Here is a 13,304-nt window from a genome sequence, read left to right as displayed (position 1 = left end):
GTGTATGCAGAAAAAGACAAGGTGAACATGGGAGCTGTCTCTGGCCAACACCTACCAGTCTATCACCAAGTTGAGCGTGGACATTTGACTTTGGAGGGTCCCTCTCAGTTCACAGTGTGTACAGAGTCTGAAAGACAAGTGAACAACTGGAACTAGTTACATATTTGAGGAATCAGCATGAATAATCAGGCTCCACTTCCTTCTGTAAAAATCTGTCTATAAGAGAGAGGAAAGAACTGATATATGTCTCTCTATCAAGCAGATGTCACCATCATGCAAAGGAGCCTCACAGCTGAAATCCTACTGCTCCATGGCAGATACAGGTGAAAAATCTAGTAGAAAAATCGGTTTTCTTTGGAGGCACCGTCAACTTAAAACAGAAAATGTGATGACATGAAACAATAAAAGGAAGGCATGGTGCAACAGTAACCAGTGGAAATACCAAACTGTACATGATGCTTCCCTCTGGGACACAGAGCTGGCTTTGCCTCAGCTAATGTTTCACGGTCCCAGCCTCGCTGGAGCCGCCAGCCCTATCGCTTGCCCGCTGCTCGGACGGCACCCACCTCGTGCCGAGCTCGGCGAGGGCCCCGGGGCGCTGGAGCAAAGCGTCCCTGGGGCGGGGGAGGCCTCACGCCCCGTCCGGCCCAACTCCCGACCTCCGCCCGGCCAAGGGCTCGGCCTGGCCGTACCGGGGCCGCCGCCCGGGGCTGCAGCGGGGCGGGGCCGTGGGCAGGGCGCTGCCGTCTCGGCCGGGCCCGGTACCGAAGGAGCAGCCGCACGTCCGGCCGGGAGCCCGTCCCCACCGAGCGGCTCTGGCCCGGCTGCCGTTCCCATGGCCACGGCGGGCGGGCGGGGCCGGGAATGTCCCGCCCCTGCGGCCGGGCGTTGCTGCGGCCGGACCCTGCCCTGCCCTGCCCTGCCCTGCCCTCCTCGGCTCGGCCCGGCTCTGGGGGCGGCTGATCGTGACTCTACCGGGCGTAAACGCGTCCTGCGGGGTTTTCCCCGGCCGCTCCCGGTGGGCTGCTGCTTGTGCTCCTGCTCCGTCCAGCCCCCCGCTGCCGCTCTCCGCAGAGCCCTGAGGCTTCGCCCTGCCGCCTCCATCTTGTGCCGCCTCCGGAGAGCGGCGCGGGCGTGGGGATGTGGCTGGACTCTAAGGACAGGGCACGGGCGAGGCCGGGAAAGGAAGGACACGTGTATTTCTGCTTTTCAGCAGCCGCTGCTGGAGTTGTTGCATGTGATGCTCCCGGGACCCTCGCTTAGTGCTTAGGAAATCTAGTTTAGCAGTTACAGTTAGGGATAGGATTCAAGGCTGGATATTTTTATTTTTGGCTTTGCTTGTTGTCACCTAGGACTTCTGCAGCTGTGAGGTGGTGAAAGTGAGTCCAGAGAAGGGCAAGGGAGCTGATGAAGGGTCTGGAGCCTAAGTCCTGCGAGGAGTGGCTGAGGGAGCTGGGCTTGTTTAGCCTGGGGAAAAGGAGCCTGGTGACCTTATCTCTCTCTACAACTCCTTGAAAGGAAGGTGTAGCTAGCTGGAGATTGGCCTCTTCTCCCAGGCAACCTTGACAAGACAAGAGGACACAGCCCTATGATGGAGGAGGTTTAGACTGGACTTTGGGATGGACTGCACGGGGAGGTGGTGGCAGCACCGTCGGTGGAGGTGTCCAAGGAAAGACTGGACGTGGCCTCGTGCCACGGTCTGTTTCACACGGTGTGTTTGGTCATAGGTTGGACTCGGTGATCTCAGAGGTCTTTTCCAACCTAATTGCTTCTCTGGTTTTGAGAAAATAGACTTGGTACCTACTGCCCAGAGAGGCTGCAGGGTTTTTTTCATCTGTAGAGCATCTCAAGAGGCATCAGGCTTTGCAAAACATTGCTATTTCCTCAAGGAGGGGCCTATCCTTTTCTATAAGAAACAAAGTTGGAAGCTTCTTCGTGCTTAATGTTAAAACCAGAAAAGACTAATGCTTTTGTGAACATAAGGAGATTTGCAGGCAACGCTGCCTAGGAATAGGACACAAAAACCAGAGAAATTGAAAATGGGCCTTCTCCTCTGTCTATAATCTTGAAGCAAGTCCCTTATGTTAGTTATTTTGTGTAGAAAACCATATATCAAAGGGTTATTCATAGCTTATCATGTCTGACATAAAATGCTGGCCCCTCAGTACCTCATTACAGGAAAGCAACTTGAGGACTGTAGTTCCAAATTCCTTGGCTCTGTGAATTTACTTGTAGACAATTTAACCTTGAATGCTAGTTTACTTTTTTAAAGGCCCGTCCCTTGCCTGAAGCAATAACATTTTTAGGTTAGTGGGTCAACTGAAGATGTATCTGAACTAAAAAACGCTGTCACAGCTTTGTTTCTGACAGACATCATCTACATCTGCACATCTGTAGGATGTGACTTCCCACAATGGATTGATCCATGCCCTAAAGATACCCAGCAGGCTGTAAAGACCCTCATTTTACTAAAGAGTTTTACAATGTGATACCTTACTATAATTTTTGATGAAGCAACAAAAGCCACTTTTCAATTGGCATTTCTCATTATCAAGTTCAGTTTTCCTTTCTTGTATCATGATTTCCAAGCTGAACATCTCCACTGGGGTAATGGGGTATGTAAACTGTACTTTGGCCAAGAAATTATTCTTTGTTGGCTCCACCCTCTGATATTTTTCCACTTTAAGCTTTTCAGAGATTACTAAATACAGGCAGCCTGGACTTCTTTTTTTCTTGTGTGGAATGGATCAGATGGAAACCAAGTAAAGAAGGAACGATGGAATAACTAAATAGGTTCTTGAGAGTTCTACAAAATACCAGGGCATAGCCAAACAGGTAAGTACTCTCTGGAGTCATGTACAACCAAAAAGGTGCAGTCCCATTATTAACTTTTATTGCATTAAATTGGACTAAATGTGAAATGTTGCCACATTTTTCTTTGCTCATCATGAGCTGCCTGGCCCTGCTGCCTCTGATCTATTGAGTGCTGGCACCTGAAAGACTATGTAGGGAACCAGCTCTGGAGACTGATCTGGCTGAAAACTAACCTGTCAAAAATAAAATAAGTTTTTAGGTCACTGCATAGGTGCCTGAAGAGCAGTGCTTATTCATGGGAGGTGACAGGTATATGTGGCTGAGTGATAAAGCTCAAGGTTAAGGTTCATGGAACTTGCTTTGATTAAAATATGTGTCTGGGTAAAATATTGGCTAATATTTAGCTATATTTCTAAGAAATCTCTGTGAACTACAGGTATAAACAGTGGACAGCCTTACAAGTGTTAAAAGTTTTGTTGATCATTACTATATCGAATGTTCTTTGCCTGAAATCTCCATATTCTTCTGGACCTGCAGCTGTGTGAGACCTGGCCAGGGCCCCTAGCACACTGCTGTGTGCTGTGGAATGCACTGCAAGGGCTGAGTGGCGTGGTTTGGTCTAAATGGATCTTGTTTGTTTATTTATTTATTTATTTATTTTTAACATAAACCACACATTTCTGAAGAAAAATATTCCATACACAAGGCTCTGAGGAAATATTTGATCCCAAGCATTAAACTTTGGCAATCTTCTCTATGATCAGTACTTTGGAAGAGTACTCATAGCTTATCTGGTAGGTTGATCTGTGTATGTCAGGGACATATCCTGTTGCTTTGGTGAGAGGGAGGTGCAGTCAACTGAACTGTAAGCAATAAAAAAAGATTCCTATTTCCTAAAAAAAAAAAAACACCTGACTGATGAGCTTTCTGCTTAGATCTGTGGGCCATAGAATTGGGTTTTGGTTTCTTGGTGTTTTTTTTATTAATAACTTTTCCAGAACAAGACTCTGTTGGTGAGCTGTGGTATTGTCTATCTGGATTTTTTTTTTCATAGCCACTTGGCTGCAGGGCACACCAGGTGCTCAGATGTATGAGTAAGCTGTCCACACCCTTGACTGCACAAAGTCTGAGTGGATTAACTTTGCATGTTGCAAAATGGCAGAAAAGTGCACTAGTTTAGCTGCCCGTGACAAAGGCTGAGCCAAATTAATTTTACTTCACATTAACCTTGAGATAAGATGGTTTAATTTGCTGCAAGATGAATTACTGCTGCTCTTTTGATGGGCTTGTTATGCTGTGATGACTTGCTGATGTGTTTGAACTGTGAAATCAGACAGGGGGAAGTAGAAAATTTAGCAGGGTAGGATTAGATACTAGTTGGGAGCAGAGCAGTAGCTGAACAAAGACAAGATGGATTGGACATGAATGTGTGATTTTAGAGGAAAAACTTGGTTGGCTGAGCAAAGAACAGATAGTGGGAGAGTGGAGTGGTAGAGAACCAGTATGTTACAAGGAGGAGGGAGAGACAGGGTGAGCAGCCAGTAAAACAGAACTGAAGAGATTTGGACAAGAAAATGGGAGACCTTGGTGAGGAGCTGAAAAAGTGAGGAAGGGTGCGGAAAGGCAGGATTAGGGAGGATAAAGCAAAGAAGTTGAGCTAAACAGATTATAAGTCTCTAGTCTGTTTTCCTTCTGCCCTCCAAAGCCTGGGAAGGAACAGGGTTTCTTGAATGTGACTTTTATCCTGCAATTAATGACAATCTGTGAAATCCCTGACAAGAAGTCATCCATCTGGCTTTAAGTTTCATTCCCTAGATGGTCATCTTCCGCTCTTAAGCAGGCTCTTAAGCACTGTCAGGGTGTTGGATGCCTGTGATGCTTTGTGGTGACCTTTTCTAGTTATTAAAAAAAAATCTAAGCTACAGGCAACAAAAGTTCTAGCCTTTCAAGCACTGTTGAGGCTTTGCTATCTGGAAGTTCCAAAAGTAATCTATTTAAAATAGGTAACCGTTTGTGTGCCATTTCCCATTTTTGCCACAGGATGTCACAATTCCTCCATGTATGGTCCTGCCCATCACAGGCTCTAACCTGGGTGCCCCCAGTTCAGCTGTTGTATCCAAATGTGAATTGATGTAAAATAGATTCAGACCCATCCAGAATAATCCCTTGGATTACTGTTTGTTCCCTGTCCGTGCCACACAATTCGCTCTCTGTGTATAATAAACATCTTTTCCAGGTGTGTTATTCAAAAGGAAAGGAGCAGCACAAGGCTGCAGTCAATGTCATTGCTAAGTTTTTAATTCAGAAAAAGGGAGCCTTCCTTCCAGCCAGCAAAAAGGAGGAGGCAGATGTGGTCACTATTTTGATCAGAAAGCAGAGGTAAGTGCCAAAAAGATGTGAGGAGACAGATGCTGTGATATCTACTGCTTTGTGCATTGAGGCCTTGTCTCTGTGTTGACCTTGGCTATAGTAAGGCACGGTAACCACTGTGGAATACCTCACTCGTAACTTGTGACATCTTTTGTAAAAATGGCCTTGGAGTACTGATCGTGGTAAATGGAGCTTCACTAAGGTGAAGTCTGTGGTTAATTTGTGCTGTTTTTACTAAGAACCATGCTAAGAGAGGCATCTTCTCATACAACAGCTGAAATGGAAAAAAAATAGATGAAAGTGTTTATAGGAGACCTGTTCTTGCTTGCCTTCTTTTTCTCAGTATGACTGTGGGCATATTTCCTGTAATAAAAGCAATACACAGATGAGGATAGCCTAAAAAGTCAAAGGAAATTAAGTAGTAGTACTTTGCGATCACAGTTAAAGAATTCACTTCAAAGCCTGCTAAAAGACTTCTGTAATTTTTTTGATTAGCACTTTATAAGTTTTTTAAAAAAGAAGGCATAATTAAGGACATTTTCAGCCTATGGTTCAAATTGTGACAAAATCCAAATTTTACCAATATTTCAGACATCCTCTGGAGGACATTAATATACTTAACTTCACTTGGATTGGGTCATCTTCTTAAATGATTATTCTTAAATAATAGAGCTGATGTTTGGATGATATGCAGGACTGTAGTCAAGCATGTTGTCTTTCCTCAGGAAAGGAGAAAAAGGACCTTGCATTGAACTCCTTAGGGAACTAGTGAATTTCTAATGTTCTCACTCCTCTCATGTAATATTCAGAGGATTAAATGCCTATACCATTGTGTTGGCTTGCAGGTTCAAGTCTCAGTGTATTAAGACACTTTTCTGGGGACTGAATTTTTGTGCTTGCCTGATCTGAAGCAAGCATTAGAAACTTCCGATCTTCTGTGACTATTTTAGCCACTCCTTTCACAGAAATTAAATATCTGGACAGAAATTCTGTGGAGATTAACTTCAGTTTATTATGACACAGTATAACTCTTCCATATATTACACTCTTATTTACTCTTAAACAATTAGTGCAACATAATCTTAATACAATCTATTAAAGCTTTCAGCATTTTCTTATCATCTTTCATCTTTAATAAAGCTTTCAGCATTTTCCTATCATCTCTCAGCTTTAATTGCAATCCACCAGATGAAGGCCAGGTGAGGGCTAGCATGCATCCAGGGGCCCAGGGGTTCAGGCCTACCAGAGACAAAAAGGTGAGGAAGCAGTAACAGGATGCTGGGGCCATTGACAAAAAAAACCTAGAATTGGATGGAGTCTCAACAGAGCCCTTTCAAGGACTGGGGAAGAATGTAGAAGTATCACTTCCCTCGTGTAAGAGAACACAGCCTGCACTCTCTTCAGTCTTGAAAGTTCCCCTATCTTTCCCCTCTGCCTTCGTCTGCACGCACAAAGTCCTTCCCTCATCACTTCCCAGTCTCACATGTGGAGACTGAACCAAACAGGATCTAGAGCTCATCATTATTGACGTACCAACTCTGAGAACATGAGAAGAGCTCAGCCTTTAGCATGCTGAACTGGAAACATCCTCTCTTTGATACAAAGTCTCTGTATGAATGGACACCAGACCTTGAAGAATCCATTCTCATTTTAAATAAGGGACTAGAGCAGTTAATGCCAGACCATACAGGAAGCAAAGATTAAAATGTAGAGTTATACAGAGTAAGTACAAACCTAAGACAGTACTTGGATAAAATACTGCACAGCATATTGAAAATCAGGGCAAAATAGGATGTGGGCTTGAGCTGAGTGATTGGATGAAATTTTCTGCCATGTAGATGACATAGGTTCCCATGTCACTTTAAAAAAAAAATAAATGTACTCCAGATAAGTACTGTATTAAGGGAGATGCCAGTGTAATTAGGCTCTCTTGAGAATCTCTCCACCTGCATATGGAGTTGTTCTAATGCTTGTTAAAATCTGACCATTAAGCACTTGATAGTCAAGTCCCATAGATTTTGGTGGGAACCAGGATTCTAAAGATCCTTGAGAAGAAGATCAGCAAGAAGAAAGTTCAAGTAAACAAGTGTAAATGAGTATTTAAAGTTGAAATCTATAATGACCACTGATGTGAAAGAAACAGCTTCAAAGTGACAGAACTTTCTACATTATCTAGTAACTTTGTGAAAAACAGCTGTGGGGATTCTGAATGGATTCAGAAGGTATGTGATGTTGCAGGCTCTTTATAAGCAGCTTGCAGCACTGCACAGCATATGTCTTGATGCAGTATTTAAAAGAAGTGAGATGCTGGAATGTGAGTACATAGAAGCATGCAGCTGCAGTCAGTGACATCTCAAATATGGAATGACTCATGTATTTGTAAATATTAATGATTCCTTCCAGGCTTCCAGTTAGGTCCTGCAGTTCATTGAGAATGTTCAACCATTTTCTGTAGTGGAGCTTCACATTTCATAAATATGATCATGAGAGACTTGAATAGATTCAAACAAGCCAGGTTTGCCACTGGCACAGGCATCAAAATGGCCTGCCATCAAGCAGAATAAAATTGTTATAGCAGCAACACTTACAGGAAAAAAAGGACAAATGGAATGTGTACAGTGGAAAAGAAGTGGCCTTACAGTTTTGTTGCTTCTCAATTGACTGACAGCTTAACACCATTCACAACAGTTGCAGAAACACTGCCTGGTTTGCAGCAGTCAAGGTTATAAGTTTTATTTTGGAGGATTTTATGGAACTACAGTGAGATGTTTTTTCTTTAGTACACAGGCTCCTGGACTAGGGCTCTGAATGAGGTTTGCTGTGATGTACAAGAACAGAACTTAGGTAGCATTTACTTTTTGTGGGGTGACTAACTGGAGATGCATGCATGTTATTATGGTTATATTAACAGTGGCTCAGCTGTCTGATTCTAGTCAGTTCTGATAATTCATATGGGTCTTCTTGCAGAAGTTTGAAAATCCTGCTCTTTCAAGTCATGAGAAGTGAGAATAGAAGAGATTTCCTCTTTGAGAAGATCTTTATAGGCCCCTGTCTTGAGTAACTCTGCAATATTGGGGGGAGGGGGGGGAAATTCCCCATGGGTGACTAATGTGTATCTGCTTCATGCCTAAGTGTTTTTAAACGTGGGCTATTTTTTTCTGATTTTTACCTGAAAATAGTGAGCCTAACTGCAGTATAGGAACAGTCCTTTGCAGATTCATGTCTTTTGGAGGACTAGTGATGTGATTTCCCAAATGCAGATTAAAATTTTCTAAGTTACTATGTGTAGAGACTATCAGAAAACAGACAGTTGTCTTCTGTCATGCTCTTTGGGTGTGTTGGTAACACATGCAGCCACTTGAGTGCAAACACCTGTCCTTCCCATGAGTCTGTGCAATAAGATTTATTCCAAAATGCTCAGATTTTCATGAGTGTTCCCTCCACAAAAGGGAACAGCTGGTCAGTCACCCCAGCAAGCATTGAAATAAGCCTGACCAGCCTTTAAATGCACATTGAACATCAGCTGTTGCATATCTTCATTGTGGAAAAGCTGCCACATGTCTTGTGTCTAAAGGCTTGTAGTTCCTGCTTCTAACATATGTGGGGCAGGCAGGGTATTTTGTGGCACAGAACAAAGCACCAGCTTCCTTCTTTTGCCTTATTACCAGAGAGACTGCACACTGAACTCGCTGATCCAGATTTTGCAGTGTTGCATGCATGGCTAATTCCTAATCTTTACTAATATGAGTGGATATGCTTTCAATGGACAGTGATAAGAAGGGGCATAATATGAAAGTGATGATAGTCCTAATCCTATCACATATTGGTGAGAGATGTGCAGAAAACATGTAAGGAAGGCATTAATACCTTTTAAGTTTATACCAAAGCTTGTAGGAAGGTCACTGTCTTCTTTACTGGGGAGGGTGGGACCAGAGTCCTGGTCCCAGAATGAGACCCCAGAATATATGGGATGCTGTGGGCCAAGTCTTGCTGTTAGAGACAGCAGTTCTTGCTTTTAAACTAGAAAGTGACTTCATCCTTTCAAACTGCCTTCCACCTCCAGGCTGATGCTCTGAAGATTTGGCTGTGTTTCTAGCAAGAGATGTTCTGTTGCAGTACTGGCTTTGTAGAGCATTCAAGAGACACAAAAGCTTTTAAAGTAATCTTGATTCTGCTCTTGTGTTTTTAAGGGCTTGCTTGCCAGTATACAAGGAGACTTCCTCCATACTAACTTCCAAGGTGGTCTCCCAGGAAGGGGATGATTCAGTCCTGTGGTACAGAATCCTTGTGTACAGAATTCATGCTGTAGTCCTGAAACATGAGGATTTGCCTTTTCAGTCTGGGAATGGACTGATGCACTGCTTCTCGAGGTGATATCAGTCCAGTGTTTGAACCCTTTTCCTTCACCTAAAGGTGGAGTTTGAAGCTTAGAGGGGTTGTAAATAATAACCTTAGAGTCTCTTCCATGGTACTAGATTGGAGCACAAGCCCTTCTATCCCAGCATTCATTTTCTCTCTGCTCCCATGCTGAGTGATAGCATTTGGTAGTTGCAGGTCTGCAACTCTGATCAGAAAGAGAAACTGTCCTGTTCTTGGGCAGTTAATATAAGAGGCAGCAGGGTCCTGAAAAGACATCTTGCTCAGAGCTTTGAAATCCTTTATTTTCATGTTATCTAAGCATTGACAGAAAACACAAACAACTTATTTGACAGTAAAACACAGCATATGGTTGACTGGGCTGCTGGACCATTGACTGTCTTATGTATATACTCAGTCAAAACAAAAAATGTTTCTTTAGACTATAATGAACAAGTTTCTTTTTTCAAGATGATAAAGTGGTTCCCAGAATAGGCACTACATGGAAAATATCAAAATACCTTCAGCTCGGTTTCATCACACAAAATTTCCACAGCTTAATGTACCTTCTATCATGTTTATTAGAAGTGTAAAAAATCTGGAAAACCCCAGACTACCCCAGACTGTTACTTTCAACTAACATTGATAGGGGTTTACCCAACCTAACAGTAACAATGAATGTAAATACATTTTTGAGGTTCCTTGAAAAATCTGTCCATTGGAGACAAGTAGATATTTTTTGGGTAACCATTCTTTTAGTGGGTGAAACTGAAGACACAGGAAGCCAATGGCAGTGACTGCAGTGCTGCTGTGATGTTCACACATTATGAGCCACTGCTGGATGTTCTTCAATTCTGATAAAAGACTGTACAGGAGAAATAATTTGGAAACCCATGACAGCTGGGCAGTCTCTTCCCTATTTCACCCATTAGTCCTCTAAGTCAAGAGCTGTAAATGTCCAATGCTACTTGCAGTCCTTGTACTCTCGCATGTGACATCAGGCTGGCAAATGATATGGCAGCTTGAGAGAGGGTCTTTTCTCATTATCTCTTTCAGAGACTGAGATTTTCACTGGATCTTTTTTCCTGGGTACTTGTTCTGACAATTTTCTCACAGTCTCATCTCAGTAGCCTGCCCTTAGCTATTCCTTCTTGACTGCTAGATAAATCTGTTCATTCTGACACATAGCTCTCCAACATAATTCTTCTGCCACTGTCAGCAGGCAGAGGAGAAATAGAAAACAAAAATCACTGAGTTAACAATCAATTCTTATGCACAATGCAATATCAGAAGAGAAATGGCTGTGGTCTCACCTCTTCATTGTACTCCAAATTGGTGCAATCAGTATCAAAATGTGTTAACCATGCTTTAATGGGTATTCTCTTCCTTCTCCTCCCTTCCAGCCTCTTTCCTTTCATCCCACCAAAAAATTATTCCTTCTTCTGGGGCAATTCTGTTACAAACTGTTACCCTGCAGGGGGCATGGCCAAAATAGCAGTGCTCCACCTTAATCTATTTTGAAGGCTGCTAAGAGTGGAATGTTTTTATTGTGTACTAAGGGGGTCCAGAATAGTAGGAACATCCAGAGATGTTTAGTCTTCAGAGGCCATACCTTTGTGCAGACCCATCTGAAGTCATCTCTCAAGATGACTAAATTTTAACCTCCCTCTGCCCTTGGCATTCTCTAACTTGGGCCAGAGTATAAAATGTATTTTGTTTTGTGTCCTCCTGGTTTCTACAGGCCAAATCAAGGTCTTTCAGACTTTCTTTTTAATATTAAAAAAGCTAAATAAAAGATTCTATTCAACTGCAAACTTGAGAAATCCTCTTGGAGGTTTTATTACAGTCTTTCCCCCAGAGTTTGTGTTAGAGCTATCAACAGCTCTATCTAGGCCAGCAGATAAAGCTTTAGGAAGAAAAGACAAAGCTATTTAATTTTGAAAGAAAACATGCTTAGTGTGTTTAACAAACTAGGAATAAGGCACTGCTTTGGAGAACTTATGTGTGTGCTTTTGATAGATGTTTCAATCTCTGCTTTTATCTTATAGCATGTTTGTGTGAATTTGGGAAAATCATATTTTGGTCAACAAGTGCAACCTGTGTATGTTCCAGCTCATCACACCTGGCTGCACGGCCTTACAATGCACGTGTGCTGAACCAGGAGGCTGCGTGGGTGCCAGTCACCTGAACAACCTTGCCAGAGAAATGGCATGGTGGGGAACAGGCTACTGAGCAGAGATCCATGGATAATTCAGTGGTGATTAGGTGAGTGAGTGAGTGAGTGTTGCATGACACTTTCTGCTCCTCCTTCTTCTTGTCCATGTTCCTACAATTCTGGACCCCCTTAGTATACAATAAAAACTGGCAGTTCTTTCTTGACTCTTGCAACACCCCACTGAAAGGCACAGTAGCTGCATCCCAGTGGGCATATTAATCTTTTCCCTTTGCAAGGTCCAGCAGTGTCACATCCACCGCTGTCCTGCCTTCCCCATTACCTGTGTGGGTCATCCCTTTGGTCTGAAGAGGGCCTCTGTAAGTATCACGCTGGAGTGGTCAGGACTGATGGCAAACACAAATATAGCACAGGGAGGTGACAGACCGTGGCCTAACAGTCAAGCTGTGGCTTGTATGTGGCAGATATCTAAAAGGCAAGAGTGGCTACTGATGCCGTGATTTGGGATAGACTACAAAGGAAAAGCAGGTCTGTATCCTCTCCCTTATTGCCCATGCTGTTGTCCACAAAAGTTAGATTCATTACCTGGTGTGCAAGAACCGTAATTACATAATCAAGAGAGACATTGATTATTTATTTTAGAGTTGTGCAAGCCTGGGTGTTCTGTGGTATTCCACAGATCAAGCACACCAACTACCAAAGCTTTTTACTATTTACACATTTTAGCAAACAAAGGAATTTTTGTTCATTGGCTAGAATTTACATAGTTCTCTTATAAATTAATATTCTGTCTTCTATTGGTTAACGATTTTCTCACTTTTCATGCTAAATAGTCTGCACACTCAGTCTTCTACTTGAGTCAGTGGGTTTCTGGAGTCAATGGTATCTGACTTGATGGTCACCATCTCCCCCTACCAGAATTAACTTTTACCCAGTTGGAGCTATTTTAACACAATTGCTGAGCTGGCTTTATTACTTTCTTCCTTATCTTGGGCAGTTCTGCCAGATGTCCTTGTGGCCTGTAAATTCTGCATTCTTTGTGTTCAGTGCACATTCTTCTTTCCCAGACTTGTTACAATCCCCCCAGGTCTGAGATCACTGAAGCATGTCAAGCATGGACGGCACTTGGAGCTTGTTAGTTGCTCTCTGTTTCACAAACTAAATATCCCTTCTTGTTGATTAGGCTTGAAAGCATTAAAGATCAGGCATCAGAGCACATCCTTTTGAAGCAATGCCAGGGACCGGCCCTGCTGGGCCGCTGCCATGAAACCGTGACATTAATGATCCCAGTGATGGTGACTGTGCTTGATGGTGTCCGTGTAGCCACCCCCACAAAGAACTGATCCTCCGTTTTCCCCGCTGGCTGAGTAGGAAGAAAGAGGTTTAGGTGGCTGGTCACAACTTTCAGGGTGGAGCCCGGCGCTGGCAGAGCCGAGGGCGTCACTCGCGGCTCTTGCTGACAGCGGCGGGAGCCAGCTGCTCTCGCCTGACCACGCCATTTTTCCTCCCCGCTGCAGCTCCCTCCTTCCCCTCAGGGCTCGTTCACTACCGAGCGTCTCTGGAAAATGTCACTTTGGCCCCGCCTCTGTGT

At 43.5% G+C, this 13,304-nt stretch overlaps 1 protein-coding gene and 1 long non-coding RNA gene across 3 annotated transcripts in view; one reads left to right on the top strand and one right to left on the bottom strand.

The window, feature by feature from the left end:
• Positions 1–1,118, bottom strand: part of CFAP91 (cilia and flagella associated protein 91) — a 30,688-nt gene extending 29,570 nt beyond the window's left edge. The window contains exons 1-2 of one of the 2 annotated variants that reach the window (XM_009102588.4): positions 976–1,118; positions 56–127 (exon numbers count right to left, since the gene is read on the bottom strand). The gene's annotated coding sequence lies outside the window, so the exon portion shown is untranslated. Of the gene's footprint in view, positions 1–55; positions 128–566; positions 648–975 lie in introns of those variants that run through there. The other variant, XM_050979761.1, reaches the window with a different exon arrangement.
• A 447-nt stretch (positions 1,119–1,565) lies between these two features.
• LOC127060119 (uncharacterized) lies at positions 1,566–11,799 on the top strand. Its single transcript, XR_007778764.1, has 4 exons — positions 1,566–1,711; positions 2,688–2,835; positions 5,051–5,193; positions 11,653–11,799. It is a non-coding gene; the product is annotated as an uncharacterized LOC127060119 (long non-coding RNA).
• Positions 11,800–13,304: the final 1,505 nt, after the last annotated feature.

Source organism: Serinus canaria, chromosome 1, assembly GCF_022539315.1.
Source record: "Serinus canaria isolate serCan28SL12 chromosome 1, serCan2020, whole genome shotgun sequence".
Classification (NCBI taxonomy): domain Eukaryota; kingdom Metazoa; phylum Chordata; class Aves; order Passeriformes; family Fringillidae; genus Serinus; species Serinus canaria.
This window is presented reverse-complemented; position numbering and strand designations above follow the sequence as displayed.